The sequence below is a fragment of the Caretta caretta genome, chromosome 21 (genome assembly GCF_965140235.1).
Source record: "Caretta caretta isolate rCarCar2 chromosome 21, rCarCar1.hap1, whole genome shotgun sequence".
In the NCBI taxonomy this organism is placed as follows: domain Eukaryota; kingdom Metazoa; phylum Chordata; order Testudines; family Cheloniidae; genus Caretta; species Caretta caretta.
The window spans coordinates 15,429,094-15,454,279 of NC_134226.1; the positions used below are offsets into that span (position 1 = coordinate 15,429,094).

General features: G+C 56.3%; 1 protein-coding gene across 4 annotated transcripts in view; it reads left to right on the top strand.

Annotated features, from left to right (window-relative positions):
- The first annotated feature begins 949 nt into the window (after positions 1 to 949).
- The window catches only part of NAV1 (neuron navigator 1), a 308,029-nt gene continuing 283,792 nt past the window's right edge, over positions 950 to 25,186 (top strand). For 2 of the 4 annotated variants that reach the window (XM_048827106.2, XM_048827108.2), the window contains exon 1: positions 950 to 1,309. The gene's annotated coding sequence lies outside the window, so the exon portion shown is untranslated. The remainder of the gene's footprint in view (positions 1,310 to 25,186) is intronic. The other 2 variants (XM_048827103.2, XM_048827109.2) reach the window with 2 other exon arrangements.

A 25,186-nucleotide genomic window follows, 5' to 3' on the forward strand; every position in this document is an offset into this window, starting at 1 on the left:
TGGGTCTCAGTTCCAGCTTCCTTGTCCCAAGCCCACTGCCAGGTTTTCAGTAGGCTGTTAGCTCTCCGGGGTAGGCCCTTTCTCCTGCTCTGTGTTCATACAGCACCAAACACACTAAGGTCCTGATCTCAATTGGGCTCACTAGGGAGTGCTCCTGTAGTGGGGGGGGGGACACAAAATCCCCTCTCCGGATGGATTTGTGAGAGCCAGTGAAGCTGTGATTGTCACCCCCACAGTGGGGAGGTAAGTCAGGTTCACATGACTGTCGCCCGCACATTGGAGAGGCACGGGGATGGGGCGGTGCAAAATCAGCAGGCAGTTGCTAAAGACGATGTGATCTTTCCAAACAAATCTCATGATTATCTGGGCTGTTTAACTCTTGATTTTTTATTTATTTATTTTTTTTTACTGTTTGCAGCTGGCAATACCAGGAGAAGTGACTCGACAAAGGCAACTGAGTGAGTCAATGGCAGAGCCAGGAACAGAACCCAGGAGTCCTGCTTCCCACCCCCCTCTTCTAAACACTCCCCTCCCAGAGCCCTGCGCTAAGCACGAGGTCACGCTTCCCTCTCAGAGAGTGCCCCAGAACCCAGGACATCCTGGCCGCTCGGGCCCCAGGCCCCGGGCCACACACCCTGTGCTGAAAGACAATTGGCGGGGTCGCCCTTAAGTGAAGGAAGCGAACAACTGGGGTGGTTTCCTGCCTGCTCTGGACAGAGCCGGGAGCAAGGCTTGGCAGGATCAGCATCTGCAATGGCTCTCTCAGGAGGCAGGCCTGGGAAGGAAAGGGTTAGCGAGCGCTGGCGGAGAGCTCCGCAATGAGAGAGTCTGGCAATGCACCGGACGCGTCCGCCCACACCCACGTGTGGGGTAAGCTGGCACCGAGCAAGCAGCATCAAAAATCCTGAGTGTGTGTGTGTGTGAGTGTGTGTGAGTGTGAGTGTGTGGCGTCACAACAGCCACCTGGCACCCTCCCCTCAGCCAGCAGCATAAAGAGCTGGCGCGTGCCTGAGGGGCACAGGCCCACGTGACTCCCCCTCCCCGCCGACGGTCCCGGGGGGACAGACACTTTGTTCAGGATGCTGCTGTTGTTCCCATTGTGAAGTGGAAGCCAAAGCCGGCAGTTTCCTTAGTCACCAGCTGGAGCTGAGAGGCCGTGAGCGGCGTGTGGGTCTCCCTCCCCACGGCTTCTATGCTGCGGGTCTGGCAGCGAGACGGGAAGCCCCAGGAGGAGCTTTCGGGGGGAATCGATGATGAACGGCCGTCTCCGGTCGGCGTGAAGATGAGGTGGTGACCGGGGCATCGCACGGTGAGTGCCGGGGCGCTGGCGGCCCCTCGAAGCCAGGAGGTTGCCTGGGTTTGATTTTCCACTGCTGGTCTGGCGGTGCTGGCAGCCAGGGGGCAAGCCGGGGCAGGGAGGTCCCGATGCGAGGTTGGGAGGGTCGGGGGAAGCCCCTGCCGCCTGGGTTTACATCTGCCCGGAGGTGACAGGGGAGGAGCTCTGTGCTGTACGGCACATTCCTGATGACACTGCCCTCTGGGCCACCCCTTGCCCACCCCTTGCCCCTCTGGCAGGCGGGTTGGCCCAGAGGGGAGCACAGGACCCTGGTGGCAAAAGGCCAGGGGCCACCCGTTCACAGGGGCTGTGGTATGAATCCGGCAGAGCGCCATTGGGTGTGCCCAGGTCTCAGTGGGAGTAGAGTCTTCCTGAGTGACTGCCCAGCCCTACCGAGAGCCCCCGTGTGCCCTGACGCAGAGCCAGCCGCGTGGTCCTGTCACCAGGTGGGAAGCCCCCTGCCCCAGGGCGGAGCAGGCCCTCATGCCCATGCAGCTCTCTGCTCCCCTCTATGATCTGGCCCCTCCTGTGTGCCTTCCCTGGCAGGGCGTGGGGGGGCAACCTGGCCCGAGGCACGTGCTGTGTCTGGGACGTGGGGATCCGCAGGGTGAACGCACGGCGGGAAGCGAGCAGTGAGAAACTTCCCAAGCCCTGCGGCTCCCAGCCCAGTGCTGGGGAGGCATCTCTCCAGGCAGGGCGTTTCCCGGGCTCTGGCTGGCAGGGTGTGGCGGGGGGAGGCAGTCCCACGGCCTGGCTCACTGTGGAGGTTCCCGGTGTCACTATGGGACTCTGCAGTGTCTGTTCCTGACTGGGCTGGCCGTGCCCCTGGTACGCCACGGGGGATAACTCGCGACGGGCAGTGATGTGCTGGGGAGTAAGCCTAGCAGGCAGGGAAGGGGATTTTCACTGGAGGAAGTGAGAACTGGACTCAGTAAGTGGCGTTCTTAGTCTGGCGGAAGCTGAGGCAGATAGGAGAGCAGGGCTAGTCATGATCACCGGGGAGGCAGCGTGCTACAGCAGGAGACTGGGAGAGGCAGGACGCCTGAGTTCTGCCACTCACCTGCTCTGTGACCTTGGTCAAGTTTCTTAGGCAAAAATTTTCAATTATTATTCATTATTTGTCTTAGACTCACATCCTAAGGCAGGTATCAGGGCCTCATTGTGCTGGGCGCTGCCCCGAGGGAGAGCGGGCCTCTGCCTCAAAGAGCTCACAATCCAAATAGATAAGATAGACCGGGGGAAACTGAGGCACAGAGGAGGCACAACAGTAAAGATCCCAGCTCTTCCAACTCCCAGTCCAGTACCCTAGCCACTCCGCAGGTGTTTGGGTTGGCCATGCAGAAATAGAGGCCCCCAAAATCACTGGCCACGTCTAAAGATGTTGGCCCAAGCCTTTCTGTGCCCAATTCCCCATCTGTAAAATGCAGGCACTGCTATGGGGCGTGCCCTCCTGCCAGAAGGGGTCAGGAGGTTCAACACCTGCGTGTTTGCAAAGCGCGTGGAGGTCTCGGGTGAAAAGTTCTGCCAGGGCACAAGCTGTTCCTGCACACTGAGCGCCAGCCCATGGGCGGGCACCCGCTCTGCTCGGCCTGCGGGGGGGGCCCTTTGCTGCCCATCTGGCACGCGATCCGTATCGCTGCTGCAGTGGTTTGCTCATCACGTGTCTGCAGATGTTAACGGCTGGGGACATTCCCATCGGCTTGATACTGTTTGTCCCCCCTGTGCTTACCAAGGCGAGGAGCTTCATTCGGATGTTTGCTCTGGAAACGTATTTCCAGTACCTCTGGGGCATTTGGATCTGGAGGTCTAGTCCGCACCATGCTCCACCCCTGAGTCTCCAGGCGGGGCCTGCGGGCCAAATGCCCTGTAAGTTCCAGACGTGGGATTATTAACACCCTGGCATGCCTGACAGGACAGACGTGGGGCTCCAGGGGTGCTCACACCCTCTCATAGTGCGGACCTCATTTGAACACAGAGATTGTCTGGATGCTGTCTGCCTCCCCCTTCCATTCACCCCGGGGCAGCCTCAGTGATTGCATGTGGCTAAGCAGGAAAGGGGCACGTGGACTTTAGCTTCCTTTAATGCCATCTGGTGTTAAACCAAGGGAGCTCCTGGCACACCACAGACCTCAGACGAGTCAGGGCGAGCATGTCAGTGGGAATTGCACCTCCCTTGCACTGTCCAGGTCAGAGCTAGACAATACCCTGAGACCACCACCCCTGCAAACGCCCGAACCACATCACCCATCCAATGTCATTTCCTGCCCTGTAATGCCTCTGCACTGATACTCTCTGCCCAGGTCCTTGCATGGCTCCATCCCCATAGCATGGGCTCAGTCAGAGCTGGGAATTAACCCAGACCTCCCTAGTGCCTCGCCTGTGAGCCCATCCTCCCTCCTGCTGCTGGCTGATGCCTAGGTTAACAGGACGCCATCCACGCCAGAAGGACACTCTTTATGCCACCTCCCTGCCACTCACGTTCACCCATACGCCCCCCTCCCTCCGTGCTGGGGTGCGGCCCATATTATCACCCCATCTTACATCTGGGGAAACTGAGGCCAGAAATCATTCCCCCCTCCCCCCATGGAATCCCAGCTGCTATCGATGTGTCACTCTGGGTGATCTCAGGGATGCTGGCTGGTGGGGAGCTGCTGTTTCTGGGGGACGGTGGGACTGGCTCTCTCAGGTTACAGCGCTCTGCTGGGCTGTCATTTACCAGAATGCTGAGTAACTGGATACCCTGTAGGGGATGACACCGGAGCCAGAGGACCACAGAGCCTCTCAAGGAGTAGAGAGCTTGTTGGCCCCCTCCTCCTGCCCTGACATCCCTCAGCCCCCCGGAGTCAGGCCCAGGCCCTGGATCCGCAGGAGCACCATGGGGTGGTTGTGTGTTTCCAAGATCTGCAGAGACCAGCTTCCACCCGTGCAGCGCCCTGGGCCAGTGGCTCGAGCCAAGGAGGCAGAGACCTGGGCTCCCCTTCCAGCTGTGCGGCTGATGTGTTGGCCGCCCACCTGGCAGACACGCTGGGCAGCAGGAGTAGAGGGGGACAGGAGGCCGGCCACCAAGTCTCAGCAAAGGAAGGGAACACCCAAGGTGATTGTAAGCTACAAGATCCCACCCCCAGAGACCCAGCTGAGCAGGGCCAGGGGGACAGACCCTTGCCCTGATTGCTGGGTGAAGGAGCAGGCCTCTCAGCTGCTGGGATCGGCACTGCCATGCAGGTGCCAAGGCGCCCAGAGGGCAGGGGTCTGTCCTGCTTCCTGCAGAGCTGACTCTAAGCCCTGGGAGGCCTCCAGCCTCCCCTCGGGACTCGGCCAGAAGAGCTCTGGGCTGAGCCGGCTGCTTGGCTCCTCCCGCCCCGTCTGGCTGGGGCCTGCGGTGCATTCCAGCAGCGTCTCACCGCCGCGGGGCTACCCACGAGTGGGCGTAGCACAGCGTGTTGGGGGGCAGGAGAGCTGGGCGTGTGGCAGGGCAAGGGCGGGTTCTGTTCCTGGCTGGTGCCCCAGAATGCAGTGGGCCGTGTTCTGGTCCACACGTCCTGTATGAGCTGGAGACTTTCCTTGGTTGGTCCAGGCCCTTATTTTCAGGCCTGGTTCTCTGGAAACTTTACTAGCAGAAAGAAAAGGAGGACTTGTGGCACCTTAGAGACTAACCAATTTATTTGAGCATAAGCTTTCGTGAGCATCCAATGCAGTGAGCTGTAGCTCACGAAAGCTTATGCTCAAATAAATGGGTTAGTCTCTAAGGTGCCACAAGTCCTCCTTTTCTTTTTGCGAATACAGACTAACACGGCTGTTACTCTGAAACCTGTCATTTTACTAGCAGAGCAGACCCAGACACAGGCCTGGCCAGCCTAGATCAGACCAGGGGCCACGTAAGCCAGTATCCTGGCTCTGACAGTGCCTGGCACCAGCTGATTGAGAGGAAGGTGCAAGAACACCCCCAACGCCCCCACCTACCCTGGACAATTATGGAACAACCTGCTCAGAGAGGAGTTTCTTCCTGATCCCATCAGTTAGAGGATGGCTCAGGCTCTGAAGCAGGAGGATTATAGCCTTATTTTTTAACCCATAATGTAGCTGAGGCTGTTCTCATTACCAATCCCTCTTTGACTCCTCCAGGGCCCTTGGCCTCAGTGGTATCCAGTGGCAGTGAGTTCCACAGGCCAGTTATGACCGTGTAAAATAAATATTTCCTTGCATAAATTGGGCGGCAGATGCCGCCATAGGACACAGCACTGCTATTGCTCCCTATGTAGTGCTGCAGAGGTGCACGGCCCCATGGAGTCCCTGCCCCAGAGAGCTTACAGGCCATGAAAACGACAGGAGGTGGGGGAGGCGATGGGGCAGGACGAGGACAGAGGCGCACTGATCACGTGGTCATTTGGGAGCTGGCTCTGTTCCTGAGAAATGGCCAGAATTGCTCAGGCCCCTGGAAGACAGGGTGTGACGGTGAGGGAGGGTATCGGGTAGGGATTGGGGTGCAGAGGGGGATTGGAAAAGGACGTGCTGGAGGCAACATGGGCAGAAACAAGAAGCAGGATGTGGTGGGATCTCGCATGGGCTGCTGAGGGTGGGGTGGTCTGGCGACGTGGGAGCTTGCAAAGCTCGGGGGGCTGTAATGGGGGTGAGGGGAGGGATGCTGGAGGAGAGCCGCCTTTGGGGTTCAAGGCTGCAGGCAGTGCAGGGTCCGTTATGGTGGCTGGCCCATCCCAGGGCTGTAGCAAAGCTACAAGGGTGCCTGGCTGAGCCGTCTCGGGGATTGAACTTGGGACCGCTGGAGTGCAAAGCATAAGCCTCGAGAGCTTGAGCCTAGGGATAGGCCCAGGGGCTCAGCAGCAGCCTCATAAGCCTCCAGAAACAGTCCAGCCAAAGCAGGGCGTGGGAGCCGCAGGGTTCCACTGGCCTGGGAACAGGAAGGGGGACGTGGCATTCAGCCTGTCTTGGAGGGGAAACGGGGTTCCCATGAGCCAGGCAGGCCCCTGCGGGCAAACAGCGTCTCTGTGTGGGTCTAGCCCCCCAGGCGCTGCCGCTGGCTGCACCTGCCAGGCCAGGGCAAAGGGCACCAGAGCCGGGGGGGGGGGTAGGATTGAGGCAGGGTGGAAGGGGATCAGGATGCAGAGGGACTGGGGATCAGAGCAGAGAGGGGCCAGGGGATCAAGACAGGACACGGGGGGCAGGGGATCGGAGCAGAGAAGGGGTGGAGAAATCAAGGAAGGCGGCAGGGGGACCAGAGCAGAAGGAATACCTGGAAATGGAGGAGGAGGAGCCCCAGCACAGCGGTCAATCTGTCCCTGGTGTGACCCTGCTGAAATCCCCAGGGGTGAATGGGGCCCATGGGCGTATGACTGCACGTTAGATGCCTTCTGTTACCCTGTTGCTGCACTCGCCAGTGATTTCTGGACCCTGCGGATCTCGGTGCTCTGTGTCAGGGAGCCGCTGTGCCTGGGTAACTGGGCCTGGCCCGGGAACTCCAACGGCCTGGGACAAAAGCAGCGTTTAGATGGGTCAGCGTGTCTAATTCTGGCCCGTCAGTGTCAGAGGAGCAGGCCCCCATAGCTGAGAGATGGGTTATAAATAACTTGCTGAGATGCAAGGATTTTCCTGCTTCAGCCCTGCGCTGCAGCCCAGCGGACAGGAAAAAGGTGTTTCCGGCCACGGTTTGAGGCTGCGAGCGGCAGGCCAGATGTCACCCGTCGAGAGAGAAAGTGGGGAGTGGGTGACATACGATCCTCACCGGAGGAACAGCTTGTTGGACCATCCCCTGGGGAAGGTGGGGTCGTGAAGGGCTGGAACCAGACAGATCTTACCCACCCCTCGCTCAGCCTGTGCCATTCTCCCAGTCCCACCGCAGGGCCTCGGGACAGGGGGTGCTGGGTCCGCGCTGTGATTTGTTCCCGAGCGGCGTGTCAGTCACACGGAACCTCTCTCGGCGGGTGCTGCATCACCGGCCTTGGGTGGGAGATGCCGGCGCTTTGGTTCACAGATCAAAGGAGCTGTGTAGTTTCCCTGCAGCTCCCGCCAGCACTCCTGTGGCTTGTCCACCAGCCTGTCGCGGGGCTGCATGCATTCCCCACAGCCACAGCGCTATGTCCGCTGGGGGGTGCCGACTCCCCACTCGCCCTGCAGCTGGATGCACGCTGTCCTAAACTTGAGCTGCTCCATGGGATCTTTGGGGTACAGGCAGTCCTTACTTTGTGCCAGAGCTGAGCCCCGGCACATCTAGGCCTGGCAGTTCATTGCTGCATTGGTTATGAATGTAAAAAACTGGCTTGAGCCCCAGCACCTCTTTCATTACAAATTAAGCCCTGGGTACAGTACAGGAGACCCAGACAGGGACATCGGAGCTGCAGAGATGGACGTCACAGCGATAGGCTTGCTTCTCCCCTACCAGGGGCTAAAGCACCCTGCCTCTGCATTGCCCAGGGAGCAAGCCTCAAGGATGGGAGGTGGTTTGCAGTGCTAACAGCCCCTGGAGCAAAAGCCTTCAGTTGCACAGCAGGCGTGGAGGGTGGTCCAGTAACAAATCCAGCCGCTCCCTGAGCCCTGTCTGCACTACCGCTGAGACCACCAGTAGGGTCAAACCAGTGCTGGTAGCAGTGGGAGATTTCCCAGAGAGCACTGCAGCCAGCACATAAATAGCTAATGGATCCTGCATTAGCAGAAGGAAACGCAACCTCCCTGCTGATTTGCTCTCTGTAACATAAGAACGTAACATAAAAGCCAGCCGGCATCCCAGAATGCCATGGGCAGGACAGGGGCCTCAGCGCACCAGAAGGGAATCCCCTTCCAGGGGGCTGCAACAGGAATTGCCCTGATTAAAAATCCTAGAGCGTTGCACAGTAAGAGACGAGTGCCAATGGCTCTGTGCTCTGAACCAGGACTGGTCAATGCTCTGGTATTTTCCAGAGAGGTTAGTGGTGGAAAGGGCCTGTAAGTTCCCAGCCTGGCCATCCCCCAGGGCAGGGGAGTTTCCTAGTGCTTGGCGGTGTCTGGTTTAACATAGCCCCAGTTATGGGCTCCCACCCCTTCCCTCGGGAAGGCTGTTCAGTGGCCACATGGATCTCATTGTCTCGGGAGCTTGGCCAGATCGTGATGGAGCCACAACCTCTGAGCTCTGTTTCGGGGAGAAGCCAAGTATGGGATTTACGGTGCCTGGACCCAGGAGTCGGGGTATAAACTGGTATAAAAAATTAGAAGCAGGCTCTGGAGTTCCCACACCCAGGCCCAAGGGGCTGGGAAGTCCAGCCGGGCACTGATCAGAAATTGATGAATTAAACCTCCTAGGGTTGGACTCCATCTCTCTCAGCGGTGCGCGGGGCTGGGTGTATTGTGTCTATCCGGCCACGCATCTCCCACCGGAGCAGCAGGGGCCCACGTGGGGAATCGGTGCCAGGAGGCAGAAACCTGGCTAGCTGCACTGAAGAGGCATCGGAGGGAATGGTGCCAGCAAGGTGGCCTGTGAAATGGCTGCTCCCGCTGTTTATTTGCATTCATTAGGTAGGGATATTAAGGAGGGAATCAGAACCAGCCAGGCCTTTGTATTTTGGGTGCAGTTTCTGGCTCGCTCGGTAGAAGGAGCTGGTATCTCACTGAAACTCCAGGCTGGCCCTTCCCCTTCGGTTACAGCCCCGTGCCCACAGAGCCCGGTGTGTCCGCAAAGCTTGGGCTGGGGAGTGATGGAGCCAGCTGCAGGTCAATTCCCTCTGCCTTGGAGGAATTAAACAGTGCGCTGAAGGGCTTGGAAGCCAGGCTGCCCGCTCCTCCTGCTGGGGTGCGACTCGGTCCAGAGAGCAGGGGCGGCGCAGGGTGTTCAGCTGTGGATTTGCTCGGTAGCTGTCCTGGGCCAGGCTAGCCAGAAGGGGAAGCAGCAGCAGCGGGGTAATTAAACCTGGAGCCCACTTTCCCCACCTGTGTCTATCCAGCCAGGTTCCTGTATTGGAGCCCGGGAGATTGTGGCCTGGCTGGGAGCTGATCCCAGCTCTCCGAGGTGCCGGGATGACGTCTCCCTCGCACTTCCATAGGACATAGAGCAGACGTGGGAGTGAGGAGCAGTGGCCTGTGATTGCCACCCACCCCCAGACTGGCGGGGCAGCCCCGAACTCCATGGTCTGCCCTGTGTCCTGGCCAGCCGGGGACGATGTTGTGTGGCAGGACTTGAGGATGCAGCCTGCGTGGTCCAGATGGCCGTTTCTGTGGGGACTCAGTGTTGCCTTGTGGCTCTCTGCCCCACGGAACAAACACAGGGATGGTGACCACACAGGGCACCCTGCCAGCTGGACACGGGTGCAGCTACTGCCCCTGCAGCTGGCCCCAGAACTCCTGTCCCTGGCACCAGAGGCCACCTGGCAGCCGGGATGAAAGGGCCAAGTGCCTCGACAACCCCTTCCTGGCCAGTGTCCTCTCACCTGTGGCCTGTTAATGAGCATTCCCCTCCCCCCTCAAACACCAGTTTGTAATTGGCTGGGAGCATTATAGACTGGTCCTTGACTTCCCCGGAGCATCAATGGGATCCTGTATGGGTTTGATGGGCCATTCCAGGGGACTATTTGAATTTTATTTCCCTGGTATGTGACCAAATGCTTTTATTCTGATCAGTACTAGAAAACTGTCAAAAGAGCCAGGGGCTTGCAGCTGGAGTCTCTCAGAGACCAGTTGAGGTCAAGTCTGGGTGACCCCAGGGAGCATCTAGTGGACCCAGCCTAATGGAACAAGGAGCAGAGAGGCCTATATTCTCGAAGCTGAAGATCATGCTGTGGCACCCTGTAAAGTTTTGGCACCCGACAGTGTTGCCTGGTTTACGTGGGGAAAACCTGTGGGCAGCAGCTATGGCAAAGGATGCTTCTCAGTCAGAGATTGAGGCAGAACAGACTTGGCTGGAGATCTGGGATCTGCTCAGCCTCTTCTAAAAAAAACTGCACCGCATCTAGCAATAAGCATTTCTTCAAGATCTAATTTGCGTTTAGAAAAACAGACGGAGCGAGACCATCTAATGGCACCCCCTGTGCACTCCCACCCATGTAACAGTTACACGTCCAGAAGTCAGGACACTGATCTGAAATGTTAGGTCCCAAAGATTCTGCATGGTGATTAGGCGTTCCGGCCAGATTTCCAGCACTTCGTGCTTTGGATAGGCTGAAAATCCCACAGGCAGAGGCTCTGTCCTGGAGGATACTGGACTCCTCTGATTGTGGACAAAGGCCTGATGTCGCTCCCCCGGAGCCAATGTGCATTGTGCCAGTGATTTTAAAGGGACAAAATTGGGCCCCAAAGCGGGGAGTGAGGAGGCATCAAGAATTTAGACTACAAAAAAGAGAGCGAAGGGGACAAGGAGGGGCCGGGGCTGAGTCTATGACTAGGGCCTGTGTCGATTCACGTTTTATTCAGTTCTATTTGGAGACGGACTCTGGGAGGGGGAATAGATGCTCTAGGTAGTCACTGGTCGGCGTGGGGAGGTGCTGTTGGGTGGGGATGGGTGAATAGCGATCACAATCGCTGCTACTGCGACTCATCCCTTACTCAGCTCTTGGGTGGCTGTTGGGTCCAGCTGGAGCAGTTCTCTCGGACGAGGCGGTGCTTTTACTGAAACCCTGCTATTTGCCTGCCCCTGAGGAATCAGGCTGCAATCCGGCCACCGGGAATGGCTCTCAGGCTTGCTGGCCTCCGTAGCTCCCTGGCAGAGGGGAAGCTTTGCATCACAGCAAGGCTTCCTGCCACCGAGGTCCCTGCTCCCTGCCATACACCAGCAGGAACCAGCATCTACCTGGGGTGATGCTAACCCACTGGGGCTGAGGGCTCCTGTGAACTCTGTGTGGACACTTAGGCGGGCTCACTGGGAGTTAGGCACCTACACACCCTTGAGGATCTGGGCCCTAGGCCCGCTCTCACTGCCTGACACAGGCTGACATGAGAGACTGTGAGGCCCAGTCACGGCATCTGGCCCTTAGTGCTGTGTGAGATCACACCCCTCCACAGAGGAGTCCGGGGGAAGCCCGATTAGGATCTGTTACCAAGTGGCTGCTAGGATAGTGCTGCCTGTCCCACCCTTCCAGCAGCCCTTCCCCTTCCTGCCCTGGGCAGGTGGAAACGCAATCAAGAGTGGAAAGCACTCTCCAGGGAAGGGTGTGTGTTTGGGGTCCCTTGATTCATAGGCCTGATCACATAATGAAGAGAACAGCTTATTTTCAGGTTTCAGAGTAGCAGCCGTGTCCGTCTATATCTGCAAAAAGAACAGGACTTGTGGCACCTTAGAGACTAACCAATTTATTTGAGCATCAGCTTTCGTGAGCTACAGCTCACTTCATCGGATGCATTCAGTGGAAAATACAGTGGGGAGATTTATATACACAGAGAACATGAAACAATGGGTGTTACCATACAGACTGTAATGAGAGTGATCACTTAAGGTGAGCTATTACCAGCAGGAGAGCGGCTGGGGGGACACGGGGGACCCTTTTGGAGTGATAATCAAGGTGGGCCATTTCCAGCAGTTGACCAGAATGTCTGAGGAACAATGGGGGGTGGGGGGAGATAAACATGGGGAAATAGTTTTACTTTGTGTAATGACCCATCCACTCCCAGCTTCTATTCAAGCCTAAGTTAATTGTATCCAGTTTGCAAATTAATTCCAATTCAGCAGTCTCTCGTTGGAGTCTGTTTTTGAAGTTTTTTTGTGGAAGAAGAATTGCCACTGTTAGGTCTGTAATCGAGTGACCATTGAAGTGTTCTCCGACTGGTTTTTGAATGTTATAATTCTTGACGTCTGATTTGTGTCCATTTATTCTTTTACGTAGAGACTGCCCCTCTGCCATGTACATTGCTCAAACTGGACAGTCTCTACGTAAAAGAATAAATGGACACAAATCAGACGTCAAGAATTATAACATTCAAAAACCAGTTGCAAAAAGAAAAGGAGTACTTGTGGCACCTTAGAGACTAACCAATTTATTTGAGCATACTCCTTTTCTTTTTGCGAATACAGACTAACACGGCTGTTACTCTGAAAAAAACAGTTGGAGAACACTTCAGTCTCTCTGGTCACTCGACTACAGACCTAAAAGTGGCAATTCTTCTTCAACAAAAAAACTTCAAAAACAGACTCCAATGAGAGAAAAAGCACCTGCTATCCTGAGACTTGCACTAGCATGGTGAGAATTGGTGACATTGTAGCCTAGATGTAGCTCAGGTGTGTGCCCTGCTGGTGCTCTGTGAACACCCGTGGGTGCCCTTAGGATCCAGTAAAGAAAGTGGGAACCAGCAGCTCAGCTGAAATGCAGCCCCTGGGGCTAGTGACTGGAAGCTGTTACCAGCTGATGGCTGGTCAGGGACTGTGTGAGATGAGTTGGTGGGTCTCAGACCAAGACTAAGTGGGGTGAGTGATCCTGTTGCTGGCAGCTCAGCTGAGGTGCCCCATGGAGACTGAGTTTTCCCTGTTCCCTGCCTAGAGTTGACAGCTCCAGGCCAGGTGTCGGGCACAAGGAGGCCAGTAGCTTAAGGTCCCAGACCCGTGCTTAGTTACAACAGCTGGAATTCCTATCTGTGGCTCATGGCCTAGCAGGGGTACCTTCCAGCCAAGGCTCTCGAAGCCCATTGCATAGGTTAATGAACTAAACCTCATACGCCTTGTGATGTAGATCAGTGTCATGATCCCCATTAAACAGGGAAACTGAGGCACAGTGTGGCATCACTGGAAGGGCTTGGAATAGGACCCAATCCTCATCTCGGCCCTTTGGACCACTAGCCTATGCTTCTCCCCACCCCTGGCCATTACTCCATGTGTCCCTAGGTGGCAGTAGAGCAACATGCATGTGCGTACACACGGCTGCTGCATGCACCCGATGGAGGCAGAGTCCAGGGATGAGGGAGGCCCATGCATCTGCCCTGCCCGGGCTCGACAAGACCAGCTTAGGAGAAGTAAGAGACAGCCCCTAAGGGGGTGCCCGTTTCTATGGCTGAGCTGACGCCGAGCAGTCTGTGATGCCGGGGCTGGGTCGAGCGGCTTGCTTGCACCGACCCAGAACACTGAGATACCCCAGGAAGGGCTGTTCTTAGGGTGTTTCCAGCCAGGTGGAGGGCTCGAGAGGTTGGGGGAAGCCTTCCCAAGCCACACGCAAACTCAGGGCCCTTCGGACTCCCCCAGAACCCTCCAAAGCTATGGTTGGGGTGGCAGCAGAAGTGGTGGCTGGAACCCTATCACGTTAGGGGCCTCAGCTGTCATAAACCAGCACAGCATCGATGGAGCCCTGCTGCCTTGCAGCAACTGTCGAGCTGGCTCCTGGAGAGCGAGCTGCCTGCTAGCGGCTCATTCCATCATTGGCACTGCCTGGAGCGTATCGGGGGTGTGCAGGCTGGAGGAATTCGTACCGTGCAGGGCTCCACCCAACCCTGTCCTAGCTGGCCCACCTCACTCTGCAGGCGATCCTGGGACATCGGCTGGGGCCCAAACGGGTTAAAAGGGCAGGTTGTGGTGGCCAGCCCCGCCCCTAGGTTTGCAGAGTTTGGGTCTGGTGACGTTCAGGATCTGTTTCAAGGCTTCAAGGTTTCTCTGTGGGGGGGTTGAATAAGGCAGTGCAGAGGGGAAGGGAGAAACACATTTTGAAGGGTTTGGGAGTCTTGTTTTGGACCACTGGGTTTATTAACTATCCCTGTCAGTATTGGTCTGTGCCTAGAGCTGTGGAGAGGTTCATTTATCTGTCGAAATAAACACGCACACTGGCCATTTAGTTAATTAGTAAGATAAAACCTGTACATCGCAAAATCCCCTCCACACCCTCCTCTGGAATCCTTCCCTGGGGACCCAGCACTCTTCAGCTAATGGTGCTTCCTAGAGCTATATGGGTTCTCTTCCCAGCTTGCACATTAAGTCAAGGGACCTGAGGTAAGTAATGGCGCATCTCTGTGCCTCAGTTTCCCCCTCTGTAATTGGGGAAAACAATCCTTGCCCATCACACTGGGCCAAGCCGCATGTGCCATTAATGCTTTCGAATGAGAGATGCTTGGAAATATAGGCTTCATTGTTGGGCAAACGCCTGAAGTTCTTAGTCAGGTTTTACTCTGGCAAAACTCCTGTTGATTTCAGGGACAGTTCTGCATGAGTCTGAGTGGCATAAGGAAGCCAGGAGTTAGCCCGCCAGCTGATGACCCACATGCTGCTTCGACTCCTCAGTCCTCAATCCTCTTCAGCCCAAGGTGTGTTCATACGGACGCCTTCTAAATATGTCGCTGTAGATTCATTATCGCCATGAATCATTGTGACTCTGGATTAGAGAGAGACAGACGCAAGCTGGACAGCACAAGATGACCAATCCTAGATAGCCCCGTGCAGTGGGGCGCCCTCCGTCCCTGTGCAGTGAGGCTCTGTGTCAGAAATAAACTAGACTCACCCGTTCCAGGTGAGCAGCCGAGACCCTGCCCCAGGCCTCCAGTGGCCCAGGCCACGGTGTCTGGTGCTGTACGTTCCACCAAGCCACCTTCTGCAGGGAGCGGTGCTCATGAGAGAGTTTGCCTCCTAACGAGCCATGCCCGTGGCGGGGAGCGGCCCTGCAGGTTGTGCTCTGCAATCCTGGGCTACTGACGCAACCTCTCGCTCCTGTGGCCATGGCACGTGAGCGGAGGGCACCGGCCCTGCTGGAGGAGAGGGGAGGAAATGGGGCTGTTTTACTGGGGGGAAGGGTGTTAGCTGCCTGTTGGTTAGAGCCCATTAGCTCTCCCAAGCTAAGCAGGCTCAGGCGGGGTCAATGACTGGGTAGGAGACATTTTCAGCGATTTCTTAAGGCCCAAAGGCACCACTAGATCGTCTGACAGGGCTCCTGCAGCTCTCAGGCCCACCCGTACTCAAACTGCGGGAAGGAGGGTGTTCCTGCCATGCAAGAACATCGTAACAGAGCTGGGCGCTGCAGTGGCCGGCAGGTCTGGAACACACGTCTGCTCGGGGCACTGGGAGTGGAGGCCTGTTCCTTCCGCTCTAAAAACCTCAGCCTGCTACCGGAGAAGGTCTCTATCGGTTCATCTAGCTGCTCCTGGCAGTAGAGCCCTTCTCCTTCTCTGTGGCTGGGCCGTGGGGGAACATCACTTCCGCATGCGCGTACTGCGCGTTGCAATATCGCTGCTTGGCTGCTGAACACAGGGAGCGTCTCTGGAAAGCGGTGGTTCTGCGCTGATACATTACGTTTGTCAGTGAGAGAAACATCAAGATCGGCTTCAAAGAGAGTCAGTCTCTCTCTGACATCTCCTCCTCCCCCGGGAAGCTCGGCTGCTAATTTCAGGCAGCTTGGAAACAATCAGTAGCATTTTGGCACCTCCAGACAGTCTAGTTCTCCTGCCAGATGGGCAAAGGAAGCCCGGGTCCCAAGCAGGTTCGCTTGACTCCTGAGGCCTGTCTGCAGTGGCTAGCAAGTGTGAACGGGTGTTAGAAATCAGGTACCAGCTGGAGTAGTGGAGACAGGCCCTGTAGGTGGTTCTGGGCCTGATCTTTCTCACCAGACCCAGGAAATAAACCTCCACCTCCCATGACAGCCTGGGCCCAGCCTGACAGCCAGGGGAGGTGAATGTGACCCTGGCCCGGTGCTAGGAGATCCAAAGAGGCTCACACACGGGGGGGCGGGAAGGGGAGGTACATGTGAGTGTGCCCAATTTAGTCTATTTCTCTAGATGAATCCAGCCAGTGTGCAGCTTTGTGTGGGTGATGGGTGGGGGCTTCCAGCAATGGGGTGATCCCGGCTCAGAAATAGGCCTTGACAGCTTATCAAGGAGCTGCCACGTTGAGGCACGGTTCAGGCACTGACTGCCAATACTTCCCCCGGTTCCTTTCCTGGGGGCTGTCCCTGAGACGCAGGCAGCCGAGGCTGTGCTGGGATGGCACCGAAATCCTGTTGGGGTTTTAATTTCATTCCAGGAGGGCGCAGAGCGCTAGTGGGGTTGGTTCTTCGCCAATGGCTTGGGATCGAATCAGGAGCAGCCCGGCTCTTCACCCAAACCGAGCCAAGGTCTGGAAAAGGCGTTTCTGTGCTCTGCTCACCACCCCCCGGGGTCCCTTCATTGCACCCACCCTGCCTTGGCTGCAGGAGGCTTTTCCCAGACAGGGAAGCGCTCACCACTCAGGTGGCACCTGGCTTGGCACAGGGGTCTAGGGACAAAGCCCAGGCAGGACAGAGGTGGGAGGAGGACCCCCGGACTGAGTGAACTGTTCCTTGTTAGCAGCGCTGGGGGTCAAGTTGGGAGGAGACGGGGCCATGGATTTCCTCCTGCCCGGCTGGCCAGTGCTCACTGCTAGGGGGTGAGGCTGCAGGTATGCTCTCCTTGTGTGCTGCCCTGCCCCAGGGAGCCCTCTCTTGTGGCCCTGTGAGTGGCATAGGAATAGCAGGGGGTGGGCTAGCCTCAGAGCCGTGTGTCTGCAGCAGTAGAGAGGCTGTAGGGGGGCAGAGAAAATAACCACTGAGCTTTCTGTAAGAACTCCCCGGGCCAGGAGTGCGAGTGACAACAGCCTCATGAGAACCAACTGCAATGGGTTGACCCTGCCCTGAGGGTGAGGTGGTGTTAATTAACCCTTTGTAGGGGAGATGCCAACACCCCACGTCTGGGGCACTCCTTGCAGGGAATAGGAGGCCATAGCAGTGCAATCCAATCAGTCCAACTGAGGGGCCGTCTCTGAGCCACTGCAGCGAGCTCCCACCCCGGAAAAGCTTTAGCAGCCATTCAGCTTCATTAAGGTGCCTCCCCTCCGTGCTTATGGTAAGGACCTTAACATAGCCAGGCCCCTGGCCAGCAGGGTACAACCCAGCGGGTGTTGGCAGAAGGATCCCAGGGTCAGCAGCAGCTTCTCTCCCCTGCTGAGCACAGCAAGGTGCAAAACCCAAGCACAGTGCCCGTGCTGAGCACCCGAGTGGGAAGAGCAATGTCTGTGTAGGGCCCTGGCGCAATAGACGCGGGAAATGATATTGCACCCCAGTGGGAACTCCAGCTTGGGGTGGGGACTGAGCTGGACCCTGCTCTCTCTTACACCGGGGGAATCCAGAGTAATTCTGCTCCCCTCAGTGGAGTGAGGCAGCAGGTGGGAGCTCAAGGCAGATCTAGGGTATCGGGACTATGAGGGGAGCTGGGGCTGCAGCTGGAGTCTGGGGAGATAACTTGCTTTAAAACAACTGCTGCTTTGTGTGGGTTTTGTATTTGAGGCTGACCGGGGCAGGGTCTGTGGGGGCTTCCTCTGCAGGGGGTTCTACCAATTGGCATCACTCTGCACCCCCTGCTACTCCAGGCCGGGACTCGCCAACCACACGCCTAGCTCTGCCTATGCCCCTGATTTCCGTCCCCTCCCCCGTGCCACCCCGCCATTCCTGTCCTGGGCTCCCTTCTCCTTCAAACCTGACCTGCAGCCTGCGAGGTCCTCATTTCCTGCCTGACAGCACCCCCAGGTCTTCCAGCCCAGCCTCTGCTCCCCGCATGTCAGTATACCCCGAAATAGGTTGGCTGTTTCCACTGCAGCCTGTTCCCTCTCGGCCCCGAGGAGCGGAGCCGTCTTCTCTCATGATGGGCTCTACCGGGCCGGCAGCTTTCAGAGATGGGGAAGAGCAAGTGTTCCTCCTCTGGGGATCATAGAATCATAGACGATTAGGGTTGGAAGGGACCTCAGGAGGTCCAATCCCCGGGATGACTGAGTGAAATAGGAGGGGATGTGAACCTGGTCGAAGGGACGTGCCATCCTAGGGTGTGACTATCTTTCTAGGGAGGGGGAAATGCCAGATGGCCCATGTACAGGGCTGAGACCATTCTCCACCCAACCTTGCCCTCTGTTGGGCCAGTCCTCATCTGCCCCCAATCTCCTGAGAAAACATTCACTGATTCAATGCATGCAGCTATCCCAAGGCTTCTGCTAGCATCTCCGTTGCAATGTGCTGTCCCTGCCTCTTCGCCCTGATTCCTGGCAGGATGGCCGGGTTTAATGCTCAATCTATTTTACGGCTTGTTTAGAGGCTTTGGGGAAAGGCCTCTTTCTCCCCTCCCCCCATTTAAAAAACTGACTTGTCAAGGAAATTGCGTTGCAGGCAGTTGGATGCACTACCTGGTAATGGGGCTGTGATGAAGTGGGACTGTTCTTAATGTTTCCTCTGAATAGTGTGGGGGTGCCTCAGTTTCCCCTAGGCAGTTCTTAAGTATCTAGGTGGTGGGATAAGGGTGTATGATCGTTGCAGAGCCCTAGAGGGCAGGTGTGTGCAGGGGTCTGGACACAGAGAATGGCCGACACCCTGTTTCCTGGCAACTGATGGCCTGGGCCCTTCCCCCCTGCAAGGTGAGAGCTAAAGGGTTGGAGAACAAAGGAATCAGGTGACCTCTTGGCCCGGGAAAGGGACAAAGCCCAGAGGAGGAGGGTCTGGAGGGGGAGTCAGTTTGGGGCTGGCTGGGACAAGTGCAGACGTGGTTGTCTGGCTCACTGCCCCCCAAAATGGACCCAGCTGAGGGGTCCCGTTCTCTGCACCTACAAGCTCTGTGTTAGACCATGTTCCTGTCGTCTAATAAACCTCTGTTTTACTGGCTGGCTGAGAGTCACGTCTGACTGCGGAGTTGGGGTGCAGGACCCTCTGGCTTCCGCAGGACCCCGCCTGAGCGGACTCGCTGGGGAAAGCACACGGAGGGGCAGAGGATGCTGAATGCTCCGAGGTCAGACCCAGGAAGGTGGAAGCTGTGTGAGCTTTGTAGTCCTGAAGACAGGCTGCTCACAGAGAGGAGACTTCCCCAGAGTCTTGACTGGCTTCATGGGGAGCAGTTCCAGAGCATCCCCCGGGGACTCCGTGACAGGGGCCCTTCGTAAACTGCTTATATTGAGTGTGCTCCTGTCCTTGCCCTTGAAAGGGGGCCACGTGGGATGGCGGATGCTGGCGGGAAGGGGAATGGCAGCTCTTTGAAGTGCCCAGGTAGAGGGGCTGTCATCGCTACCCGTGCACGAGGAGGAATAATTTAATCCGTCCCTCTGTGCCAGAAGAGCATTCAGCTGGCAGGCCCTTTGCTCTGGTTGCTTCCAGATGTAGAAAGCGCTTTATTGGAAAATGCCACAACAAAGCCAGTGGGGCAGGGACAGATTTATGAGCAGGAATTTGGCACGGCAGGAGGGATACGTGCAGCTTTGTTTGTCTGCCACCAGCATGTCGGAGCTGGAAACACAGAAGCAAACGGGCTCGTCTCGCCGCAGCAAACCCAGGCGGTGCTTGCATACAGAAGGAAACTGGCTGTTCTATCAACAACGGATTCCAGGCTTCGCAATTGGACAAACTACGGACCAAGGCGGCCTGGATGATGGCTCATTTGGCACAGACAGGAGTGGAGAGATGCCGGTGGTTTCACCCCTTACTGAACACTGAGGAGTTCTTGTATGTGCCACCACATCCTGGTGGGTGGCAGCAGCTCTTAGAATAAGGAAACAATAGAACACAGAAGAGGATAATAGGCTACTATAGCTGGCAGCTGATGGAAGTATACTCTGTTCTGAAGAGGCAGAGGTTCATGATGGGATGGATTTCACCCTCAGCAAGTTTGCGGATGACACTAAGCTGGGGGGAGAGATAGATATGCTGGAGGGTAGGGATAGGGTCCAGAGTGACCTAGACAAATTGTAGGATTGGGCCAAAAGAAATCTGAGGTTCAACAAGGACAAGTGCAGAGTCCTGCACTTAGGACGGAAGAATCCCATGCACCGCTACAGGCTGGGGACGGACTGGCTAAGCAGCAGTTCTGCAGAAAAGGACCTCGGGGTTACAGTGGACGAGAAGCTGGGTATGAGTCAGCAGTGTGCCCTTGTTGCCAAGAAGGCTAACGGCATATTGGGCTGCATTAGTAGGAGCGTTGCCAGCAGATTGAGGGACGTGATTCTTCCCCTCTATTCGGCACTGGTGAGGCCTCATCTAGCGTATTGTGTCCAGTTTTGCGCCCTTCCCTCCTCCCCACCCCCGCAACTACAGAAAGGACAAATTGGAGAAAGTCCAGCGGAGAGCAACGAAAATGATCAGGGGGCTGGGGCACATGACTTATGAGGGGAGGCTGAGGGAACTGGGCTTATTTAGTCTGCAGAAGAGAAGAATGAGGGGGGATTTGATAGCAGCCTTCAACTACCTGAAGGGGGGTTCTGAAGAGGAGGGAGCTCGGCTGTTCTCAGTGGCAGCAGATGACAGGACAAGGAGTAATGGACTCAAGTTGCAGCGGGGGAGGTTTAGGTTGGATATTAGGAAAAACTTTTTCACTAGGAGGGTGGTGAAGCACTGGAATGGGTTCCCTAGGGAGGTGGTGGAATCTCCATCCTTAGAGGTTTTTAAGGCCCAGCTTGACAAAGCCCTGGCTGAGATGATTTAGTTGGGGATTGGTCCTGCTTTGAGCAGGGGGTTGGACTAGATGACCTCCTGAGGTCTCTTCCAGTTCTAATCTTCTATGATTCTATGTCTTAAACCCCTGGCCCTTCAGCACTGACCCCTCCCCACTCCCTTGGGTCATCACAAAAAAACTCTTATGAGCCTCAGGTCACACGGCCAGCAGCACATTGGTGTACATGACATTTTCATCATCCTTGGGTACCTAATTGTGCATCTAAATATTGTGCACCGTATCTGCAATTGACGATCATGATCTCCTGCAGTGCCCTCGTTGTTCAGCGCGGGTGCAATAGCTCTGGAGTAGATGAGTTTTGCACAAAATAGTTTCTTTGGTTTGCTCTTTGGCATGTGTTTAACAGGGAATGTTTAAGGTACAAGACTGACCCATGGTGACCAAATACATTTTTCTTTTTATTACATGTAAGTTCTACCAAACAAACATACAGTAACGCTCACTGTGCTTTCCCCATCGCCCCTTTAATTATTAAACACGCGTTCAGACACCACATCGCTATTCATAGAGACCTACATTCAACCGTCTCACAAGCAAACTAAATTTGGAACGGATGCCAAGGTAGTCTGTCTCCATCGTGCTTGTCTTCATCTGTGGGCGCTGATAAATAACGCGCGAGAAGGGGTGCTGGCTTTGAGCGAGGGGAAGGCGAAGGGCTGATGGAAACGCTGCTTTTGCAGAGGTGGGGATTTAACAAGCAATCTGACATTGAAGGCAGCGAGGGGGTATTAGGTAATGCTGTTAATGGGCCAGATTCTTTACCGGGGTAATGACAGAGCTCAGCTAGCAAAAGCACTTTGCCAGCCTGCACCAGACTGGGAGGGAGGATGCCTGAGATCCTCGGATCTCCTGCTGAATTACTACGCGATCCTAGGCCAGGCCCTTCCTCTCCCTGAGCCTCCATTTCCTCTTCTGCAAAGAGGGGCGAATAATGTTCCTTTGTGAAGAGCTGTGAGCTCAGTGACCCAGAGCCCATCTGCCCCGCAAATGGGCAGGGAGAGGGGCCGGGGGTATAGTTACAAGCACCGGTGGCTACAAAACCCAGCGCAGCGGCTTGTCTGCATGTGCAGTTGAATTGCTTGGTGGGCTGCTCCACGGCTCCCCCTCCTCTCCGCAGTTCAGTGATTGCATCAGGTGTTCCCTTGGGGCATGTGATGGCAGTCCCACTTCCTGCACACACTGTAAGGATTCAGAGTAGCAGCTGTGTTAGTCTGTATTCGCAAAAAGAAAAGGAGGACTTGTGGCACCTTAGAGACTAACCAATTTATTTGAGCATAAGCCATCCGATGAAGTGAGCTGTAGCTCACGAAAGCTTACACTGTGAGGAATCCACGTTCCTGCAGACAAGACAATTGCTGGACAGATCAGTCTCGTGGGGAGGTAGAGCTATCCCCAGATACACAGGTCCTTCCCTCTTGAGCTAAAGGTGAGGGGCCTTTTCTGGGGCTTGCAGCAGGGCCCTTGTCCTGGCTGTGGGCCCAGAGTCACTCGAGGTAATGGTGTTTGCACAGCCACAAAGCCATGGTCGGGCTGCGTTTCTGCTCAGGGTGGGTGTCTTACCAGCCAGCAGAGAGGCTTCCCCAGAGGGGTCGCGAGGCAGAGACGAATGTTCCTCCTTTCCCTGGGTGCTAACAGGGCCCGGGGCCCTGGACTGTGTGCGCGCGTGTGGCTGTGGTCACTTCCCAGCTGGCTGGAAACATGACTGTCGCTCGGGCTGACTCTGCCCATCAATGCTACCATCTTCCGCACCCTCTTGGGTTTCCTCTTTCTCACCATCTGTGCTTTGGCCTTCCTGTCCCATCCAGTTAAATCAGCCTTTATTTCCTCCTCCTCCTGGCTGCTGCTTGCCTATCCCTCCCTGGGAGGGGACATCTAGCCCCGCAGAACAGCGCAGAACAGCGCTTCCCCGCAGTACAGCGCAGAACAGGAGCCTGGGGAGCCGAGGAGCGGGCATGGTGGCGCAGAAGGACGGGGAGGTTAATCCTGTGTACAGTTCAGCAACCCGAAGTAATTTACTGCCGACCCTCCCAGCCGCCATCTGAGCTGTCCGTGCTTGTGGCTCCTTTGAAGTCCAGCCAGAACTATTGCAGATGTCCCCCTGCTCCAAGTTCCAAACATCTGGCCACCATACCTGCCTCGCCTCAGGCGCTGGGCCTGAGTCTCCGCATTGGAGAGGGATTCGGGCCTGACTCTGGCATCTCGGGCTCCGCCGTGGGGGTCAGAGGAGCCATGGCTCCCGTGCCACAGCCATGAAGCGACGCTGAAGGGCCAATCCGCAGAGGGCTCTTGCTGGCTGCCGTGAGCCATCCTGGCTCACCTAACTTCTCTGAGTTGTTTCTAAAGCACGGAATGTACACGTCCGTTTTGGATGGAGGAAAGTGGTGTGACGGGGAGGGACGTGGCTGGGCACAAGCAACCCCAGTTGTTTCCCATTGCTCAACATTGCATGTACCCCAAAGTGTGTGTTCAGCGGTGGGCATTGAACCTGTGACCTCGGGATCTGCAAACACATCTACAGCTTGAGCAAAAAGAGCCACCTCTGCTAGCCCAGACCATGGCAGGCTCATCCGCCTCTGTGTGGGAGCCTTCACTGGAGGGGGCAGTGCCCAGTGAGTGTGGGCTCCTGGTAGTGGTGGGATCTCTGGACTCAGCAGTATTTCTTCTGCCCTTCTCTGCTGCTGCCCCCATTCACTCCTGTGTGCCGGTCGTCCGGGGCTGAGCCCATGCGGGGACTGGCGGGTGCGTCGCATCGCAGTGCAGGGTGCTGGATACGAAGGTGGGAAATCCCAGTGCTGTGGAGGGCAGCGCCAGGAAGGCCAAGCAGGGTACAAAGCTAAATCCATCTAGGCCTGTTGTATAATCCAGTCCCCTCCCTAGCAGCAATTTGCTGGCTGTGTTATTCCTGCCAAGGATGGGCGTAGGGCAGCGAGCTGGGTTAACGTCCCCTGCGTGGCTTGATTGCCTGTGTTTGGCACACAGCAGCCTCAGCCTGGAGCGGATGGAGCCAGAAGGCAGGGCAAAATGCGAAGCAGGGCCCAGGAAACGGGCTTGTACTGGGATGTTTGTCATGCCGCCTGGACCACTCGTTGGAACAGGTGGGCCCTGTCTCGGCTGCAGGGAATCGTCCCAGAGTGGGGCTGTCTGCATTAACCAGGGGCCGAGTTGTGATGCTCCAGCCCTATTGTTCCCAAGGAGTGGGGCTGCTGCCATCCAGGGTTGGCTTTGGGTCTGCCTCGAGGTCAGAGGGGAGGTAGAGCAGGCCGGGTTGTTTGGGTGAGGTTCCTAGCACCTCTGCCACTGGAAACAGGAACCTGAGCTAACCAGGCCAGTGGCCTCGGTCCTGTGCCAAAGATGCAAGATAATATTGACCTGTTTCGCCACCCAGGCTTAACGAGCAGCACTGTGCCCACCAGTAACCCAGGCATCATCCCCAGAGGCAGCCGGCTGAGCGTGCCAGCCCACAAGCACGTGCCCGAGAGCCTTGTTCGTTTAACACTGGGGTTGTTCTCTCTGTTTGTTTTTCCTGTCTTTGGGTACTTGAGGCTTCGCTGCTGTGCTCAAGGGCTTCATTCTCACTGAGCGTGGGCCATTCACAAGGGAAGAGACAGCAGGTTTTGTGTTCCGCCCAGGCCAGAAAAGCAGTGTGTGGACCCAGCTGTGTTAATTGTGTGAGGCCTCAAACAAGCAAGGATTGTTTGGAAATGGAAAGCGTGTGATCTCTTGTGCTGCCATTTAACTCTCAAGCAGCTGGAGGGATGTTTTACATCTCTCTCCTCTAGTAGACTGAGGTTTTGGATTAACACTTCTCTGCTGGTGGGGTATATCTGAGTTCTGGGGTCTCTGTACACACATGGTCCCATTGTGCCAGATTGTAATTAAGTGGTTCATGTACTGTGTAGATAGATGTACAATTCTGATTCCATCCAGTGGTACTATGTGTCATAAGCCCTGTACTGCTGGCAGCTAATGGGGAGTCTCCTGTATATTTTATCCAGGGGTTGGGAGGGCCTGTGTTTTTAAAGGAGGTGGACCTGGGTTGAATCCCTGCTACTTCCAGGTTGTCACGGCATCCCCGGGTGATGCTCTGGAACTGCTCCCTACGAAACCAGTCAGGACTCTGGGGAAGTCTCCTTTCTGTGAGCAGCCTGTCTACAGGACACACAGCTCACACAACTTCCACCTTCCTGGGTCTGACCTCGGAGCATTCAGCATCCTCTGCCCCTCCGTGCGCTTCCCCCAGCGAGTCCGCCCAGGCAGGGTCCTGGGGAAGCCAGAGGGTCCTGCCCCCCAACTCCGCAGTCAGACGTGACTCTCAGCCAGCCAGTAAAACAGAGGTTTATTAGACGACAGGGACATGGTCTAACACAGAGCTTGTGGTGCAGAGAACTGGACCCTTCAGCCGGGTCCATTCTGGGGAGCAGTGAGCCAGACAACCACGTCTGCACTTCACTCCATGTCCCCAGCCAGCCCCAAACTGAATGTCTC